Here is a 7074-nt window from a genome sequence, read left to right as displayed (position 1 = left end):
TTCTGATTGGCCCGTTTTAACGATGGATCGAAAAAGGGGTTGGGATTATTTATTAAAAGCGGCGGTTAATCAGCAAGTCTGGTTTAAGGGGCCGTTGTTTTAACCGTGGTCATGTAAAGTTAAAAGTGTTATTAGACTGGAAAAATACGCAGTGCTCTTCGTTCACTGTGAACTGGCGATGCGCCAGTCTGATTAGACCTTCACTTTACTCTGGACCGCGGATCAAATAAGGGCTCTAAATATGGTGGTCTGGATAAGTGATAGAGATAATTAGGCAATGTGGCTGAACTAGGTATGCGAAGTGAAAATTAAAATATTTTTTAATATTTATCATACCCATACTAAGTAATTTAGTATACTATCTTAGATTCATCGGAGTGAATTGATTGTGTATTTCAAGCTATAGAAGCAAGAAGATTCATGGATTTTGATAGATCGCAATAATGTTAGAATAAGGCAGATTGACTAGAAAGTACTTGAGACGATAGAAAAGGACAGGAAATGAGTACTATAATGTATGCATTAGGGCTAGTGTAGTTATACATCACACATAAGCGTGTTAAAGAGCGTGTTTGCAGACAGCACTGGGGTCTTTTCCGTGGGGTATGGGGTTCAAACTGAATATCCAAAATGAAATCGAGAAAACAATACAAATGGAATGTGATTACATAATTTGGGCTGTGCGTGTGTCATTAGAAATTCCTACTAATAATTGAATATAAGTAGTGATTACGACTCGTATAGCTCTTTAGGAGTCTATTATATCTGATGTGAGATATAGGTACTTAATAAATTATTCAATTATATATGTATGTTTTGTGAACGTAGTACGATTTTCTGCTAACTGGCATAATATTTAAAGCAATATAAAATGATTTGAAATTTCCTAAATATAATTTAGCCTTTATTTAAGGAAAACAATATTTTAATAACTTAAAAAATGTGTTTTTTTTTTTTATTGGTAACTGTTGGTTTAACTGTATAAAAAAATTACAGTGATTTGTGATTCGTACTACTTTCATCAAACATCGAACACTTCTTTGGATTTGTAATGAGAATGTATTTGATGATTACATATCTACATTTTTTACCACCGAGTTCCGGACTTGATGGAATAACAATACTCAATATAGTTAATGAATATTTAGGTTTACTGTACGTTCTCGTCACGTTTATATCTTTAGTCAATTCTCGTTAAGTGTGCGGAGATGTATAATATTTTTAAATAAGTCCACGTGTCAGATGACTATTATTTATAAGATTATGAAAATTGAAAGCTTTATGATTTTTTGTTTAAGTTATATGTGAGTTGGTTGGATTTACCTTTTTTTTTTTAAATAATCCGATCCTACTGTAATAGATGATCCTTCTATTGCAGTATGTTCAATAATGTTGAAAACTAATAGAAGAAAAATTCAAATAAAAAATTAATTGATCACCACATTCTAAATAAAATTGTTTAATCCAACCAAATTATGGAATTATTTGCTTTATGTTTTGTTTTATATACAGCCAACGTATTTTTTATTTTATGAGTTGAGAACAAGGTTTCGTTTATGTTACACGCAATTTATTTTTATTAATGTAAACGTGTTACCACACAATTAAATTTTATCATTAAACTATATATAAATGTATGTATGCATCATTAGTTGTTGCAAGCTATGACATGTGCTTGATGAGGGTGAATCGAGCTTTATCTATGGTCGAATTCGGTAACAATAATATGAACTGTATAGTGTTTTTAAAATCACTGATTTACAAAAAAAAATCGTTGCTATTTCGTAGACTCATGGAATTCTGTTACATAAATTTTGAATTGACCAAAATAATTTCCCCAAGTCTATGAAATTTCTCAGACCTAGGTTTTAGATATTGAATATATATAGTGAATATAATATGGTATACGTATATACGTATGGTATATTAAAGCATTATCTTTTGTAGAAAATAAACATGTAATTATAATGTACAGCATAGAATGGTATAAAAATATAATAATTTACAAAACATAATCTAGAATCTAGATATTTTACAGACTTTAACAATGTTATCGAAGTCGACCATGCACAAATCCTTAATCATTGGAATGTATAAAATAGATGTAAGGCATAAAGAACTGAAAGTTAGCGTCGAGTCTTTGTCTTCAAAGATAATGTGCCAAAGACTAAAGGGTTGAGAGTAATATTGTAAATTAACGTCTTGTGGAATGCACTGGTCTCCTAGCGTAAGCGTGTAGCAATATAGCATCGTACACATGTGTTTATATGTAGATAAATATGAAAGTATATACATTTTCGAAATATACCATGGCTTTTATTTTTTGGTGTTTGACCTAATTCGTAACGGTTTTCGCCATATGGCTGGAGGACGTGGTGGGTCGGCGCGGCGGTAAGTTGTTAAACTAAGTTTAATTCCTCTACAACATTTTAAAGTAGATTGTTGCAGTCGTAAAGCGGGGAACCGGCTCAAGACTAAAAAAGTGGAAAAATGTTTCATGCCAATTAATTTGGTCGTAAATTAGCTTATTCGAAATCCCTAAATATGGAATTATGAAGAACTCACCCTTATTTATTTTTATGTTATCATCAGAAAAATATATCACATCGGCATGATCTCGGGTTTCTATCGAATGTTAAACACTTAACACCCACTCATGTAGGAGTACCACTCTTAGTACAAAATAAAAAACCAATTTCCCGCCAAAGCAGCGCTTTGCTGCTCTTCTTTAAAATTGTTTTATTTAATGGAATCGAATTCATTCAGCCTTATGTTAAATGGCTGCAATATTGTTTTATAAATAAACCGGTTTAGGTAAAAGAATATTATTAATTCCACCTAGTTTCATTATCATTTTAACAAGAAATAATTTATTATATATAAAATGTTCAATGAACACTTCAAAGATATTTCGAAATAATCCATTACGTATAATATTTATTTTTAATATTATGAAATTACTTATATTTTTTTAAATTTAATGTTTGTGCAAAAAGTAAACAGATGAGCAAATTGCTATTTCAATGCTAAAATGCCTAATATCATTTTATTATTTAATATGTAACAATAACCACACGTTATATAACGCTAAAAGAGCAAACTCACATTATAATTCAGTAACTAAATACCTACATATAAAAATATAAATCTAGCGTCCTACAAGCGGGTTCGAAACAAGCATGGCGTTAACAAATACTATTTATTAAAAAAGTTGCATGTAATCGGGTGTATTATGGCGTGGATGATTATACTGAATGTTGTTGGGCGTGGTTCGTGTAATCGGTGCACGCTGACTAGCAACTTGTGGACACGCCCTGGCCCTCGCTACTGGCGCCGATTTTTGTATAGTTAACTGATTAAAAACGGATAGCGGTAATTGAAATTTAGTTATTATGTTTGGATGGAGGACTTTAATCTTTTGACTGGGGAGTCGAAGCAACAGTTGTTAAATGATTCTAATTTAAAAAATAAATCTGTTAAATACAATTAAAACAATTAAGTACCTAAAATATATAGTGTAGGTGCAGGATTTAGGTTGTACGGTCTATCTAATTATTTTGCCACCTTAGCTCAATTAGAGACATGTACGTTCAATTATAATTAGTAATTTTATAAAATATGCATTTTATCATGTATTTTATAAAAGTCCGTACTTGCCTAAAAGCGAATTACTTACTTGTAAATCCAGTTTGATCACGTTTTTTTGCACCTATTACTACAATTTCGACAGCACGGTATGATAGTCTCAAAATCAAAATGCTTCGGTTTTTGTTACTTTTAATATAACCCATATCATTTCCTAAATAAACAATCAACAATGTTTTATTAGGACTTATCGAGTTGCCGCTCCATTAACTCCATTGATTCAACAAAAACGAAGGAAACAACGCCTTACAGCCTGACGCCTATTCATCAATTCATTCAATCGCAGACGCTTTCACGAAAAAACCTATAAACTCAACATTGTTAATTTTACGCTGAATATAATTTCATACTATTTATTTTTCTGAATATCATCGTTCTTGTTTACATCTTATTAATTAGAACCACACAAAAGCGGTCGGCGTATTTGAACAGAGGCTTTCTTTAATTGTCTATGACCCGGCAATGACGCCGTGGTTTTGTATAATGGTGCTTGTACATTTTGTGCGTAAATCGAGCGGAAAATTTATATATAACTAGATCCCCTGTTATGCATGGGTGAAAGCAAGAAGGGGGACCGGCTGCGTATCGTTATCAGTTAACTAATTAAGTACGGAGAAAATGACGACATACCAAGCTGGATTTGTATTCAATCCTTATATATAATCATGTAATGATACACTTGGCAATGTGTACACAATATTTAATGTTGTTTATAACACGCATTATGTTCTTACCTCGGGTCATTTAAGCCGTGATAATAATTTCCGGCAAATACCTCTTAATAATAAAAAAACGAATTAATAGAGTAGTACAAAGAGAGCCTGTTCTTTCGTCTAAGTAAGCATTTTCCAACAATTTAATTAATTAAAAAAAATCTACGCAAGCGATAACAACCATAAAATTCATACGTTATGTTCAAAGCTGTATGTTAATAAATTGCTTTTTTAAGCTAATTTAATTAAGCAAATGGTTACCACATACGGATGTATCATAGAGATATCACAACAACATTAAAATTCAATGAGCATAAAACCACAGACTGGCTGATATCAAAATATTTTACAATGATATTAAATTCACAGAAAGATATAGCCGGAGGGGCATAAATTCTTGCCTAAGACGCAAATGCACACTCAACGAACGCACGTGCGGTAAAGGACATGTACTCTTGTTGTCACATTATTGGCGTGGGTCCTTGCTAGGAATACCATGAATCGCTTATTAGGAATACTTACTTGCACATTTCAGTGGTTTACAGTACGGATATGTATAGGTATGTACATGAACGTAAAACTAAGTAGGGATAGAGAAAGTTCATTTAACAAGTACTAACACTCTAAAGAAATTCCCGACAATGTGTTATAATAGGTACATTTTACAGCAACAGATTTTATAATGTATTGTTTTGCTTTATTCAAGAATTCTTTAAATTTAGACTCCCTAATGTTTAATATTTATTAAGTGAAAATAATCATTGCCTTAATAACCAAGAAGGTTAATTATAAGTTGTACCGAGTCTCTCACAACCGGCTGAATTTAAAAAACATGCTCCTTGAGTATTTCTGATAGATAGAAATGTATCCGATTTCTAAATAGCTGGTCATAGCTCCAATGAGTAGAAGTTCGGAGTGGGCACGCGCTCGCAGCATGCGGCCGATGCACGCCGCGCTCCCGCCGCCACAATTACCATACGTGGGCTGTATCTGTGACAATTGAATTAATATTACCATAATATCACTATTATATGGAACACGGACGTTTCACACGAAAGTAGCTAATAAAATCGTCCGTGATTGTGAATGGTTCGATTAATGTCTTCACTTCACGACATTAAAAGCTTCAAACGTATGTAAAATGGTGTGCTGAGATTATGATTTTTCATTTGCAATAACTGAAATATATGACAATTTATTTTAATCAGCTATAACATGCAATAAGTAGGTATGTGCCTATTTATCCGGAATGGTTATTATTCGTTTAAAAATCGTAATAGGTAGAGCTATACTGATATAGGGTTTTACTTGTTTCGTATAGGTTTGATAACTTGATTAATCCATTCTATTATGACTAAATTTAAACAATACCTACATAAGACTTCGTCTCCTATGTTTTTACCCCGGGTGAAGCCACGACCTACGAGTACTTACTCTACGTTGGCGTATGTGAAACTGCCATAAATTTTAATTCAAAATCATCTTCTAATAATAAACAGCGCATTCTTATAATATACAATAAAACAATGTTTGTCTCCAACAGTGTTCTAACTCCGGTAGGTGTCGCTACAAGCTTCGAAGTGTTGGGAGTGGGCGCGGAGACTGCACGCTGCGCGACACGACACTAGCGGAGCGCTGCGCGTGCGCACTTGTTATTTTAATCACATAAATTATTAAACAATATTATAATGGCAATGCTCTTCCTGGATAAAGGTTAGGTAATAATAGAAGTCGATGTCTAAGCGTTTTATGTTATAAGTAATTTACTACGTGTTTTATTGTCACGAATAGATAGGCTAACGTCATTACAACAGTATATCTACCATCTAGCTATCAAATAATCTTATATGAGAAGATAAAACATTAATAAAAAATAAGGACTGAAGTAGATAATTTTTAGGGATTATAATAATTTTAAATTGACTCGTATTTAAAGAATCGAAATAAGATCAGGGAAAACTCTCTAGAGAATTGAAGAAGGTTTTTGTAAGAGTTTATAGCGTCTACTGATGCATATAAGTAATGTATTGTCGCATATCCCCGATGCACATTTTTATTAATTGATTAACGAAATAAAATATAGGTATTTGGTGGATTTCATTCGTTTTTTTTTCTTACAGTGGTCTCTACTTTCTTAAAATAAGTCCATCGGCCCATTAGCTCAGTTGGTTAGAGCGTCGTGCTAATAACGCGAAGGTCGCGGGTTCGATCCCCTCATGGGCCATAATCATTATTTTGCGTTTGCAAGGAAAAAATTGAATTATTTGAAATATTAGTTTATCCTATATTTTTTTTAATCTAAATTTCGGAGGCCGCATTATGGCTTAGGAAATAAAATGCTATTTTAGAAGTATCTTGTTTATAAATGATTTTTTTAACTATTTGATAATTCAATCATTATGTAGGTACATTGTCAACATAGTTTCTTACTTATATGCCAATTATATGAATTGATGAGTCTACGATTAACTATACCAATCTGTTTTAAATAGTTAAATCACACCAATACTAAATTCCCGCTGAAAATTGATCGATATCACTTTTAAAATTCTCTTTCACCTTTAATACAGATAACAAAGATGGCGTCAATTCGATTCCATTGGCATCGGGTCTCAATTGGCCGTGTTTGTTTACCGCTGGCCTGATGTATGGCGGACATAAATAACCCAGCCTGAAGCCATTCCAATTATGTACCGGCCCGGTGCGAGTTCCTTTA

General features: G+C 32.6%; 1 non-coding gene across 1 annotated transcript; it reads left to right on the top strand.

The window, feature by feature from the left end:
- Positions 1-6508: 6508 nt before the first annotated feature.
- Trnai-aau lies at positions 6509-6582 on the top strand. Its single transcript has one exon. It is a non-coding gene; the product is annotated as a tRNA-Ile (tRNA).
- Positions 6583-7074: the final 492 nt, after the last annotated feature.

The sequence above is a fragment of the Manduca sexta genome, unplaced genomic scaffold (assembly GCF_014839805.1).
Source record: "Manduca sexta isolate Smith_Timp_Sample1 unplaced genomic scaffold, JHU_Msex_v1.0 HiC_scaffold_663, whole genome shotgun sequence".
NCBI lineage: Eukaryota > Metazoa > Arthropoda > Insecta > Lepidoptera > Sphingidae > Manduca > Manduca sexta.
The sequence above is the reverse complement of the archived record's forward strand: the minus strand, read 5'-3'. Positions and strand labels throughout refer to the sequence as shown.